The sequence below is a fragment of the Typopeltis vanoorti genome, chromosome 1 (genome assembly GCF_054136105.1).
Source record: "Typopeltis vanoorti isolate ZY-2024b chromosome 1, IOZ_Tvanoo_1.0, whole genome shotgun sequence".
Lineage (NCBI taxonomy): Eukaryota > Metazoa > Arthropoda > Arachnida > Uropygi > Thelyphonidae > Typopeltis > Typopeltis vanoorti.
The window spans coordinates 26,679,322-26,694,048 of NC_143549.1; the positions used below are offsets into that span (position 1 = coordinate 26,679,322).

The 14,727-nt window shown below is 38.0% G+C and overlaps 1 protein-coding gene across 1 annotated transcript in view; it reads left to right on the forward strand.

Moving 5' to 3' along the window:
• The window catches only part of LOC150109852 (A disintegrin and metalloproteinase with thrombospondin motifs 9-like), a 605,150-nt gene that overhangs the window by 258,566 nt on the left and 331,857 nt on the right, over positions 1–14,727 (forward strand). The gene's annotated exons all lie outside the window — the stretch shown is intronic.

Here is a 14,727-nt window from a genome sequence, read left to right on the forward strand (position 1 = left end):
ATATTATTTATGCTATTTCTGAAATTGAGAATCATTTACCAGTGAATTTGAACCAATTTTAGAATGGGTTACGAACACATACATAGGTCGTCTAAGGAATAATAGAACCAGGGCTCCACCGATTTTTCCCTCAAATGTTTGGTCTGCGTACCAAAGAACAATAAATGGAAGCAATAGGACAAATAATTTTGTGGAAGCCTATCATCGGAAATTGCAGTTGAGCTTTGGCAGCAGCACAAGTCATCCAAATTTATGGATTTTTATAAATGGACTACAAAAAATTAAAAAAAACATATCATGTTGATTATGAAAGAGCAGTAGCAGGTTATCAACATCAGCACAAATGTAGACATTACGATGGAGCTGACCAAAGAATTGTGAAAAAAGTTATAAATTACGATGTGGAAAATATAGTAGAATATTTACGTGGTATTGCATATAACTATACATACATACATACATCTTCAAGGCCCACTCTTCCTAATTGGGTTGTGGGGGCAAAAGCTGCAAGAGGAACTTCCAATGGTCACGATCCTCTGCCACCAAGTTTAGGTGTTCTGGTGGGATTCCCAAATGTGTCCACCCAAGGTTTTGGATATAATCTATCCAGTGAGTCCTTGGCCTTCCACGTGGCCTCCCACCCTCTGGCTTGGCAAAGAGGGCCTGCTGAGGGAACCTCTCTCTTGTGGCATTCTGACAAGGTGCCCGTACCAGCGTAACTGTGATCTCTCAACATGGAGAAGCAGCGGTTGAGTATTGAGGGTTTCCCGAATTGCAGAGCTTCTGACTCTGTCGAGTTTTGTCAGCCCCGCAACCCCTCGAAGGAACCTCATTTCAGCCGCTTGGATTCGTGTCCGCATTCTTTCGGTCATTACCCAACTCTCATGACCATAGGTGAGGATGGGGACATAGACTGTATTGAAGACAGCCAGCTTTGCCTTCTGGCTTAACTCCCGCTTCAATACTACTGAACGGCCAAGCTTCTGCAATATTAAGCTTGCTAAGCCAATTCGAGTATCTAGCTCTACGTCCCATTTTCCATCATTCGTGAATATGGACCCAAGGTATTTAAACTTCTCCACCTCTCTTCTTGGGACTCCACTTACATTCAGAGTGCACTGGGATGGTTGTCTTGAGACCACAAATGTTTCAGTTTTGGCCACACTGATCTTCATTCCGGCGTCTGCACAAACAGCTACAAACCTATCCAGGGTCCGCTGGAGGTCATCTGCAAAAAGCAGACGTCCAATGCTACATTTTCCAATTCTGACACACTCACTGCCTTGGCTGTGCCTATCAATCCAGTCCATAAATATTATGAAAAGGAGGGGTGACAGAACACACCCTTGGTGGAGGCCAACGGAGACTGTGAAAGGTTCAGACTTTGTGCTGTTTACCCTGACACAAAACTCTAGGCATTCATACAGGGACTTAATGGCAGCTAATAGATGACCATCCACTCCATATTCCTGTACTACTTGCCAAAGCTTATCCCAAGGAACCCGGTCATATGCCTTCTCCAAGTCCACAAAACATGTGTAGACATTCTTGGCATATTCCCAAGATTTCTCAAAGACTTGCCTTAAAGTGAAGATTTGGTCAGTTGTGCTTCTACCAGGACGAAAGCCACATTGTTCTTCCTGGAACTTTGACTCAACTATGCTCCTGCACCATCTTTCCAAGCACTTAGCATACACTTTCCCAGGCAGGCTGAGCAGAGAGATGCCACGATAGTTACTGCAATCCTTCTGGTCTCCCTTCTTAAAGACTGGTATTATTATGCCTGTCTGCCATTGCTTTGGTGCTCACCCAGATATCCAAGCAGCCTGACACACTCGAGTCAGCCAGAGAACACCGTCTCGATTTAAGGCTTTTATCATTTTGGGCCGAATTTCATCATCGCCAGCAGCCTTGCCCGATTTTAACGATTTTATTGCTAAATGGACCTCTTCTTCTGTGAGACTAGTCATTGCCCCAATCTGCACCCCTTGGATGTCCACAACTGCTGGGCCACCCGGGTTAAGAAGGCTCTCAAAGTATTCCCTCCATCTGTGGAGGATATCCTTCTTGGTTGTTAAAAGTGCACCATCAGAGGCCTTAATTACCCTTGCTGTGCACGATTTCCTCTCTCGAAGGTGGTGGATGGTCTGCCAGAATACTTTGTTTGCATTTGCATAGGATGAATCTAACCTTTCTCCAAAGGATTCCCAAGCCTTCTGCTTTGCTGTCTTTACTGCCTTAGCAGCAGCTTTTCATGCCTCAGCATACTGCAAACGCATCTCAGGTGACCTGACTCTAAGCCATGTTAGGTAGGACTCCTTTTTTGCCCGGACAGTTTTTTGGACTTCTTGGTTCCACCAAGGTGTCCTTTTCTCACTGCCCGTTGCCACGCCGAGCCGCTTTCTACCACACCATGAGAGTGCAGAGGCAGTGACAGCTGTTCTGAACAGCTTCCATTCCTCCTCAACATCTGCAGTATGCTTGGGAATCTCTTTGAACCTGGAGGAAATGTCATCTGCAAAATTCTTCCTCACAGCCTCATTTTCCAATGTCTCCCATTTCACGCGGTATAGCTGCTTAGGCCTACCAGCGTTGATGGTAGCATCTGGTTTCTGAAGCCGTAGAGTGCACACAACAAGGTGGTGGTCAGTTGACAATAACTATAATATGAATTAATAAATTTAAAATAAAAATTTTGTTTTGAATTTCATATACTTTTTTTTTGTTTTAATGTATATATGTAACATGTGTAAATGTGTTTGTTAATTACAAAATAATATTAATAAATGAATTAAAAAACTATATATTTTCTTTATTTTAATATTGTGCAATTATACATTAATATAATAAATTTAGTTTAATTCTTTATCCAAGTGTAAGTAAACAAAGTTTGCGCCTGAAGTATCTTCAGGACTGAGACAACTCGTGGTAAACATGGACTAAGCTCTCATCACTCTCATCTCCCATAATGCAAAGCACATCTCCTTGCGAACATGTATAATGCTATGCATTAAGGGAAGGGCCACTACCCAGACCAGTTTCTACCTTTATTGAGGTCTTATCAGCAGGAGCCAGACTCAGTGATATCTACAATTAAATATGTGCAATTATATCTTTTCATTTTTAAATCATTCTTTTTAACCACTCACTTTAAACCACTCTTTTTAACCATCTCTTTCTTAAATGATCCTACAAATTTTGATATATGATATAATTTTTCGAAAAAATAAAATTTTTTAATTTATCGAAAATTAGAATATTGGAGCCAAATTCATGCAGGTAAGCTTAGATGTGTCTAGGTCATTAGGTCTAGATTATTTTTATTTATTTATTTATTTATTTTTTCAATTATGTGGAAATAACTCATACTTCATAAGTCTTAACCACATTTATATTTATATATATTTTACCAATTTTTACAAAAAAAAATCCACCAAATCATATGCCTGCTAAGCATGCAAAAATTTGTAAGTTTCTGTCACCCACATGACAATTACCTACCTGGCTATTGCCCAGTTGACCATCGCTCAGTTGTCGTGTACCCTAATAGGCTGAGTGAATGAGCACAGGAGTGAAGATTCCAGTTCAATGTTACAAAATGTTTTAAACTTTGGGAAACAAAAATGGGATGTAGAATCTATGCTTGGTGAGGATTTATTTTTGGAGGTGGAGGAAATAAGAGATTTTGAGATGATGGTAGATAAAGATCTAAAATTTATTGAACACATTACCAAAATTGTGAGGACAACACATCAAATTCTTGGAATGATGCAGAGGACACCTTGCAGAAGTAAAGAGATTCTGGTTCCATTGTATAATGCCTTGATTAGGCCATATATGGACTACTGTACACAGATTTGGTCTTCTGGTTTTCAAAAAGATGAAGAGATGTTGAAAAGGGTCCAGAGGGGATTGACTAAGGTAGTTTCTGATCTCTGGAATGTTGAATAGAAAGAAAGGTTGAGAGGATGCAGTTTGCATTTTCCTCCTATTCACAGTTTAGTGAATAGTGGAAGAGGGTAATGTGATAGAGATGTACAAATTAGTAAGGAATTGTTATTGGATTAACGTTGAAGAGATATTTCATAAAATACTGGGAAATTGGGGAAGAACAAGGAATCATCCCTGGAAATCATCTAAAGACGATGTGAGCAAGGGAGTGCGAAGTATGTGTTTTTGCATAGAGTTGTGAATGATTGGAATGCCTTGCCTGAGAGTGTGGTGTCTGCAGAGAATTTGAATGTATTTAAGGCAAAGTATGATTGTCTAAGCTGTGTGTATGATGAAGGGAGACCTCCTGGATGAATCTTTGAATTTTGAATCTGTGAGGTCTTAAGATAATAAATAAATAAAAACCTGAGCCCATGGACAGTAGTACCATGCTGTAGGTTTAAAATCTTCCATGGGAGGGTATGTATAAAAAATAATGTATTCTTATATAGATATATATGCTTCATATCATATTCTTTATATGATAAAAATTCATCATTCAATTTTATTGAATTTCAGGACCAACATTTGGCCAACTAAGCTGATAATTCTCGTAGACAGGCTTATACGTTGGTTATGCATTACTAAATCACTTAAAGAATTGACAATGTAGATAAGAATATAAATTAAATTACACTTTAATAAATATTTCCGATATTTCGGCGACGTCACGTTACCATCTTCAAAAGGAACTTAGAAAAAAGGCACATGCATGTAGGCACTGCAACACAGTAACTAAGAATGAGATGATGAAGCTATTATTCTCCTAAAAGTCCTGATGGTGCCCCCTAACAGGCTAAGTAGGTGTTCTTGGCTGTTGGGCTGAAGGTCTGCTGATGTAATCCTCCCAAATTTGGGTCAATCTCATACAACCAAGTTTGTTGAGGTTTGGAGAGTTTCTTAGGGCTGAGGCAGATTCCATGAATAGCCTTTCAAATTTGTATTTGCTACGGTGTATTAATGTAGCTTTCTTCCACCATATTCTCATATTCTGTGGCATGTATCCAGAGCATGGTCTGTAAGAACCAGAGTAGCTGTACTTGTGAAAACGGATGTAGATAATGTACTTGTGAAAACGGATAAGCTGATAATGTTTAAGTGATTTGTTTTTTCTTGTTTAGAACAAGTCATCAAAATCATCTGATTTTGAGAATAGCAGAAATTTAAACTTAGACAAACTGTAGTCAAATGAAATATGGAGGTCTTACATTGACTAAACTACAAAATTCAGAAAACCTAGTCATGAATTCGAAATTATTGGAGTAGTAGACCTTTCATATTATCCATCTTAAAAAAGAGAAATAACCTTACTGTGATAGAAATGTGGGAGTATATTTGAGACTATCTGGTGTGAGATACAGACTATAGGACAGAATTTACAGTTGGCGGCTGCTGCACACTAGGATGAAGAGAGATGTAGCTGGGTATGCATTATGATAGGCTTCAACTATGAAGGCACAGTTTTAAGTTAGCATTGGAGATGTATAGTTTAACCAAGAGATGATTACTTGAAATGTGTAGAAAAGCTTATGTGTTCGTCGCACATGTTGATTAATTTTGACGGTAATATATCAGAACACAGAAAGATAAGTAAATAATTATTTATTGACTTATTGCTGATATTTCATTGGTGTTATAACCAGCATCTTCAGAGCACAAAACCCAGTTTGTCACAGTACGTGAAACTACAACAACATGATGTAATAATGGGACTAGTTTGAAAAATTGTAGCAACAACACAAAGACTAAAGTCCTAATTAGGTGCCCTCTATGTAAAAAAAAAAAAAAAGAGAGAGAAGCAGGTACTAGTTATGTCTTAAGATGACTGTCTCCCAAATCTTAGGCAAATTTATACAGCCATATTTGTTAAGATTTGGAGTATGTCTCATGGCTTCTGTTGCTTCTAAGAATAATCTCTCTGACTTGTAAAAGCTTCTGTGCAGTACTTTTGTTTTCTTTCAGTTGATCCTGTGTGCAGGGGTATGGTCTGCTAGGCCCGACTTGCCACAGTTATAGTGCCAGATGTATCTTTTATGTTCACTGATGTGAATGTCCACAGTTCTTCCTGTTTGACTGTCACACAAGCAGGGTACTTCGTAGACTCCTGGATATGATAAAGGAGAGATGCTGTCCTTGGGTGAACGGATGAGAGTTGCTAGTTTGACACACAGTCTGAATACAGTACATAGGTGATGTTTATTGAGAACTGTAGATATCTTTTCTAATGTGCCTTTAATATATGGGATAGTGACTGTTTTGTGTAGTTCTCCGTAGTGGATAGTGGGAGGGGTTTCTTGGGAGCATTTAGTATTTTGTGGGGATTATAGCATTGGCTAAAAAGGTGTGGCATAAGTGAGCCAGTTCAGCATCAAGAGCATCAATTGGAACAGATTGCTCTTGCTCTGTGGGTTAGCGTTTTAAGATACCATACTGTTGAGAAGAGTGATGGTGCGATTGTTTGTGTAAATATCTCCCTGTGTGTTGGTTTTCTAAAAACTGAGAATGATAAGAACCATCTGGAAGATGTGTGATTAGTGTATCCAGTAAGGGCAGACAGTTATTAGCTTTCAGTTCCATTATAAAGTGGATTTTTGGGTGTTGGCTATTTAAATGCGCTAAGAATGTATCCAGTGTGCTTGGGTCATGTAGCCAAATAGCAAGCACATCGTCAACACAGCATAGCCAAAGCTTTGATTTGAGAGCGGCTGTATTGATAGCTAGTTTTCCAGGTGTTCTATGTAGAAGTTGGCTAAGGGGAGAAAGGTTGGGGGGGAGGGAGAGCCCATAGCTGTCCCATCTAATTGTTTGTATATTTTCCCTTTCCATGTGAAATATCCTTCATGTATTGTGAATTTAAATAGTTCAAATATATCAGGGGGAAAGTGTGACTTTAGCAGATCAAGAGTTTCAATTAATAGTACATTTGTGAATAGTGAGGTGATATCAAAACTCACCATTATGTGGAATGGTGAGTTTTATCATTTGATATGAGTGGAAGGGCTTGAGTTTGTTTACTGTTTCTTTAGGCCAGGAAGTGACTTTTTTTCAGTAATTTACTTACCATATTTCTTGTGTGTTGGTGGGATTGCAATCTATAATTTTGTATGTTTGACTGGTCTTGTAGAGTGTGTGCATTTTTTTTCATATTCTGTTGCATCCATCACCACGGTTGTGTTCCCTTTGTCTGCTTTTGTTGTGATAATCTGATTATTATTATGTAGCTCTTCTTATTAAAGAAGAGCTACATAATTTATATTTCTATAGTTGAAGTTCCCCATAATAATGACACCTTTTTGCATTTGATAAACTAATTTACATCAAGATTATATACATAAAAATCTATATTACTTTGTCATATTCTGCATGTCTTGATTGTACTAACACATGGAACTTTACACAGTCATCATGATGTACTGCACCCTGTCTACCTGTTTGACTAAAATATGATAATCCATATTGGCAAGGAATTTGATGAATCAGAACTTTTAGAAAACACTATCATCACCTGAGATTGAATCTTTTGGAAGAAAATTAAGGTTCTCAATAAAAATAATAATCTCTTAGGATGACTATATAAAGAAAGTGTCAAACCTTGCTTCATCGTCTGAATTTAAATAGAAATGTTGACTTAAATTATCCCCTTTATGGGAAGCAGTTCTTTTTCACATTTAGAATTATTATTATTATTATTAGGCATCCATAGAGTCAAAAGACTCATCATTGGGGATCCTGTCTAGGAAACACAAAGTCTATCATACCACTCCTTGAACTCAGTGACCGTTTTTGCTCTCACCACTATCAGGCAATGCATTCCATGGTTCAACCACCCTCCATGCAAAGAAACCACTCATCACCCTCTTGTCCTCGCTGCTTCCACCAAGCGAAAGAACTCCCCAGTGTCACCGCTGTAACTACCTCTTAACAGTGTGAATCATATTGCCTTTCCTTCTTCTATCTACTAAACTCTGCAGTCCACATTCCCTCAGTTGATCCTCATAGCTAACATTGTACAGTCCTGAAACCATCCTTGTTATCTGCCTCTGTACTCTTTCATGGTTAATTTATCTCCTTCAAATCCTGGGGACCAAATTTAAGAACAATAGTCCAAGTATGGTCTGATCAGGACTTTATACAGTGGATTGCAACTCTTTTATCTCTGCACATCATCATCCTTCTCAGTATTACAGTAATCCTCTGGGTTACCTTTACCACACTTGCAATATGTTCCCTGAATTTCAGGTTTCTATCAATCATCACCTCCACTTCCTCCAGTACAGTCCTCCAACAGAATATGCAGTATCCCATCAATGCATCCCAAACTTCAAGACTTTACATTTTGATGCATTAAATTACCCCCCCCCCCATTCATTTTCCGATCTGTCTAGTTTATTCAGATCATCTTTAAGGGCTGCCACTGCACTATTGCTAATAACCCTTCTCAGCTTCACATCATCTGCAAACAACTGAATAATACCCCCCCCCCCACTGCAATCCACTGACAATGTCATTGATATAAAGATTAAACAATACAGGTCCCAGTACTGAGCCCTGTGGGACTCCACTTGTAACCTTCTGCCTCCTTAATATTGCCCCACCATAAACTCTCTAATACCTGTCAGACAGCCAAACCTGAATCCAGTTGACTAACCCGACTTCTAAACTGGTTGGCCGAGTGGTAAGTATATCCACTCTCCAGCCAAAAGGCTGCGGGTTCGAATCCCACCATGGGCATGGATGTTTGTCTGTGAAAATACTAGTAGTGGTAGTCAGCAGTAGATGGTGTTGGTCTAGATGATGAAGGTAGTTGCGATTGATGGATTGGTGGAGACTGAGAGTTGTAGAGTAGGTATCCCCTCCCTCGATGACTCTTTGGACTCCCTGGAGGTGTTATGTAATAATAATAATAATAATTATAAACCTTTCTGCTGACTTAAATATCAGCTTATCATATAGTACCCTGGCAAATGCCTTTGAAATAAAAAAAGGAAAAAAAAAAAGCAGTATATGCCTTTCCATCATCAACTGCTCTTGTCACTTGATTATAAAAGGCAATCATATTACTAAAGCAATAGCACCCCTTAACAAATCCATGTTGACTCTCACAGATAACATTACCCTCATCTGCCCAATGCTGTATATTATGGTCCCTCACTAATTTCTCCAAGATCTTAACAACTGCTGATTAAACACAAACTGGTCTATAATTAGGCACTTCCAGTCTGCTACTGACCTTATGCAATGGCACTATCTTCCCTTCCTTCCATTCCTTGGGTACCTTTCTCATAGCCAGACTTTCATTGAAAAGCCAGGTCAACGGAACTGCCAGTTCTTTAGCATATTCTCTTAAAACCCATGGTGAAATACCATCCAGTCCCACAGCTTTACTGACATCCAGAGTACTCAGTATTTGAAACACACTCTCATCTTGTGCCTCTAAACCTCAAACCTGCCCTATCCCTTTAGTATTAAAACCTTCTTCTCCAGGATGAAATACTCCAATAAAGTGTTCATTGAATAACTCCACTATCTCCTCTGCATCAATCATTCTTTACCCATTTTTATCCCATGATGTCATTCTTCCACAATCATTTAAAAAATTCCCCTTGGATCTTAGTGCCAATCTTTTCTCATATTCCAGTTTTGCCTTCCTTACCATACTTGTCACCCTCCTGGCCTGAGTCTTATATTCTTCATGCATCTGCTCTCCACCCCCTCTCCTTATATCTCTTCCACCTCTTTTTCACCTGCAGTTGCTGTTTGATATTGTTTGTCATCCACTTTACACCAAATTGTGTCCTCTTCTTCACTTATGGAATACTGCTTACTATTGCTGCTAGCAAATATTCCTTCGTAATTTCCCAAGCACTAATGATATTGTGGCCTTCCAATTCTGTCCTCCATGGAATTTCCCCAAGTTGATATCTAAGACTATTATAATCACTTGCCTTATAATTCCATTTACGTTCGCTTTTATTTGATATTCCTGCATTGGAAGATGAATGTCTATTCATCTTCCAAGTCAAAACCACATGGTCACTCTTTCCAACTGGTGGGAGATATGTCATCTCAGTTATTATCATCTCTTCTGATGCTATGACCAAATGCAAAACTCTTGAACCTCTTGTTCCCTCTATTACATGTTGCCTAAGACATTTGTCCCTCAAGAATTCTAGAAATTCCATTCCCTTATTACTACATGCATTTTCTTCTTCTCAACTTATACTACTGTAGTTAAAATGCCATATCAATAATTCTTCTTGCACTTGCTAAGCTGAACTGCCTAAACATCCACTGCTCCCCACCCTCTGTGCTTCTTAGCTTGTAGCAATACTCCTGAATATCCTGTCTTACCCACCTCTACTTCACACCATATGCTTTCAAAACCATTTAGTGTCACTGCCTTCCAAAGCCTCCACTCTTAGAGAACATAAGTCATCACTTATCACAAGCAGTACTGCTTATGATAAGTGATACAGCTTGCCTGTTATTGAACATTTTAAAAGAACTTATGGAACCAGTTAAGGAATTTATTACTGAAAGATAACATTTTTGTATTTTAATATTCATCTATATAGTAAGCAAGATTAATAATATTCTTTGTAATAAGAGGGAGGAGATTTGGCATTGGTTAATGCAACCTTGCTGAAAGTTATAGGCATTTGTGAGACTTGGCTAACCACAGGCAATGTAGTTACAGGGATTGAATATGAAGGGTTTAGTATTTTCAGGGAAGATAAAATGGGGGAGAAGTACTGCCAGTGATAGCAGATGAATTGCTACCAAAAATAGGAGACAGGTGGGAGGGTGGCTGTTCATGTGAAGCAATCTGGTGTGAGATTAAGACCATTAAGACAAAATATACAGTTGGTTGTTGCTATAGGTCAGGGCCACAGATGATCTGGAAGACGTACATTGCCAAATTAGTACAACAAATACAGGTCGAATGATTATTATGGAGGATTTCAACTATGGATATATAGACTGGAAGGAAGAAAGATCATATGGTAGAAAGGAAATAGAATTTATACACCTGCTAAGAGATAATTACTTAAGCCAGCATGTGATAGAGGGGAGTAGGGGTGGAAGAGTATTTTACTTGGTCATGGGATCAGTCCATAAACAAGATGACAACATTGCTTTCAAATGGTGAAAGTGACCATGCAATCTTGACTTGGAAGATTGTAAAACATGAGGAATATTCTATCAAGAAGGGGTAGTCGTAGAACTACAAGGCAGGTGATTATGACATGCACAGGAAGAAGTTTAAATCTGCCATGGCATAAAATACTGCAGAGTAAGGATGTTAGAAATGCATGGAATATAGTTAAGGGTCATCTAGAGGAAGCAGTATTAATTGTATACCTAGGGTAAGGAGGGTTAATCGGGTAGGAGTTGAATGAGTAATATCATTAAGCACGAGCTGCAGAAGAAGAAAATGCTGTGGAGGATATATAAAGAGAAAGGTAACCAGCAAACTCATGAACAGGCAAGAAAGGTGACAGCATGCAAGAAGGCAAAATCAGATTATGAGAAGAATTTAGTCAAGCAGACCAAAGGAAATCACAAGAGTTCTTTCGCTATGTGGCAAGTAAGAGGAAGAATGACTATGAAAGATTAACCTTAATGAGTGATGATGGTCACGAGGAGACAGAAATGGATAAAATAGTTGAGTTACTGAGTGACCACTTTGCAAGCATAAATCTTCCTAGTGAGGTTACTGCTTTAAACTACATTGCAGACACTAGTGTGGAAACAGAGGTAGATGAATTGGAGGTTCTTAGGATATTGCAGAATCTCAATGTAAATACAGCTGTAGGATTAGATGGGATATCAGCTAGGGTTTTGCGAGAATGTGCAAAGGAACTGGAAATGCCTTTGATTAAGCTGTTTGATTTAAGTCTCAGCTCTGGTAGAGTTCCAAGGGAGTGAAAAGAGGGCATAATTATTCCTTTGCATAAGGGAGGTTCTAAGATTACAGTAGCAAATTATAGACCAATCATCATCTCAAGTGTGGTAAAGTACTAGAAAAATTGGTAAACAAAAGAATTCAAGAATGGGTTTCACGACTTTTTGAAGGGTTGGTCATGCCTTAGTAATTTATTAACTTTTTATAATAGAGTAACAGTTGAGTTTGATTAAGGAAATGGCTACACAATGATTTTGCAAAGGCATTTGACAGAATACCACATGAAACATTGTTATGCAAATTAGAACAAATGGGGATGGATATGACACTGGTCAAGTGGATAAGAGGGTTGCTGCTGGACAGATATATTAAAAAGTGGTATATGGAGGGGCAGAATCCAGGCATAAACAGGTGACTAGTGGTGTGCTGGAAGGTTCAGTGCTGCGACCAATGCTGTTTAATTTGTACATAAATGATATAGGAAATATTCAGTTATTTGCTGGTGATGCAAAATTAGGTAAAGTAATATTAATTAAGACGATGTAGAGAGCTTGCAGGATGATTTAAATAGGCTGTCAGTATGGACAAAAATTAATGGGTAACTGTTTAATGTTATGAAATGTAAAGTTATGCATTTTAGGATAAATAGATTACAAGCTGTATAATCACATTGATGGCATACTCCAGGAAATAGATGAAGCTAGAGATTTACGGGCAGTGGTAGACAGAGCGTTAAAGTTTAGAGGATATATCTTCGCCAGCAAAGGTTGGTCGATTGGTAGAGCCTCTGTTACTAATGGCTCAGTTAACTAAGTTTGAACGTGGTTAGTAGTTGGAAGGGGCCCAATCATTTGATGCTGTTGGCACACTTTCCCTTGATGAGTCTTTGGACTCCCTGGAGGTGTCTAATAATAATAATAATAATAATAATAATAATAATAATAATAATAATAATAATAATAATATTACCAGTAAAGGTAGGTCGATTGGTAGAGCCTCTGCTACTAATGGCTCAACCAAAAATGTTAAGCAAGTTTGAGCATGGTTAGTAGTTGAAAGGGAATTAATTGTTCGATGCTGTTGGCACGCTCTCCCTTGATGAATCTTTGGACTCCCTGGAGGTGTCACATAATAATAATAATAATAATATTGCTAAGGTTGCTAAGGTATCCCATAAGATTACCTGGCTAGTAAAGAACATATTAAAAGTAGAGATAAGGAAGTTGTTATTCTTCTATATAAGGTCTTGATACACTGACATCTGGATTATTGTGCTCAAGTTTTGTCCCCTGGGTTTCTTGGGGATAAGGAAGTGGTGGAGAGGATTCAGAGGCAAGTGATCAAGATGATGAGTGGCCTGTGGAATGTTCCCTATGAGGATAGATTAAAGGTATGTGGATTGCTGAAGTTTGTTGATAGGAGAAGAAGAGGGGATGTGATAGAATCATTTAAGCTGGTTAAAGGATTTTATAGGATAGATGCAGGGGAAATGTTTCAGTATTTGGCCAAATGGACCAGAACAAAGGATCATTCCTGGAAGTTGAATAAAGATGTGGTCATTAAGGGTGTGAGGACTAGATTTTTTGCTTGAAGAGTGGTGAATGAGTGGAATGGGTTGTCATAGTCAGTTGTGAGTGTTTTTTCTATTAATAGTTTGAAAATGAGGTATGATAGATTGTGTGGATAGACTGGGTCTCCCTTGAGTCTTCGGATGGAGGTGCCTGTATAATAATGACTTTTGAACTAATAAGAATTCTGTAATAAAATTTATGTTTGTATAAATTACAAAATCAGTTCATGTTATTTTTTATAATTGTAGCAATTCTTTTAAGTATTCATGATTGTTATCTATTTTGTAATAATGCTGCACTCTGTGTGATGTTTACAAAGAGAGAGAGAGAGAGAGAGATAACTCTCATGTATAATGGAATAGTAGATTTTTTTTTTTTTTTTACTGTCATTTTGTGTATACTTTGTCATTTTTGAACTGTGAAAATATTGATTTTAATTGAACCTCATAATGTCTTAACATTTTTGTCCTGGAACTCTCACATCGTATAAATTATGCATCGTTTTTATGTACTTTTTTGAAAAATGTTAGATTTTTCATTCTCTTTTGTTCTCTAGCCCGAGAACTCTCCTTTTCTGTGCTACTTACAGAGCTGACCTTATTAGATTAGTTGATATACCACCTTGCTCAAAAATTTCAATTGTTAATGCGGTATGATATGATATGATAAACTGCAGTGATAAATTGTGTATAACAGTGGACCTCTTGCGATGAGTCTTTGACTCCATGGAGATTTTTATAATAATAATAATAATAATAACAGTATTCTTTAATAATGATGTAATTAGCAATGCGAATTATATAATAATTAAACAGTATGAATGATGCCAAATGTTTGGAATCATTCATATTGCTCGCATGAAGCAACTTAAGTAATTTAGCAAGATACATGCCTTTCAGCACTTGAAAAGACTTCAGCGCTTAGGTGAGAGTGAGAGTTTTCAATTCACTGAATTAAAAATTTTGTTTCTAGAGAAGTCACCATGTTGAAATATAAAGTGTCCCTTCTCACTCACTTCATACTAAGACAGAAAATGCATTGTTTTATAGATAACTGACTTATCAACTGATGGTTTCTATGGGAAATGAAGGAAGTCATCGAAATTTATGCACAAGTTCTAATTTTTTTGATCACTTATATCACCATTTTTCAGAGGTTTCCTGGTTGGGGTCAGTGGAGTGGTGGTTATGGAGGGCAAATAGTGAAATGTGCAACTGGATCTTTATAGGGCATGGCAGGGTGTAGTGGGAAGGAGTTATT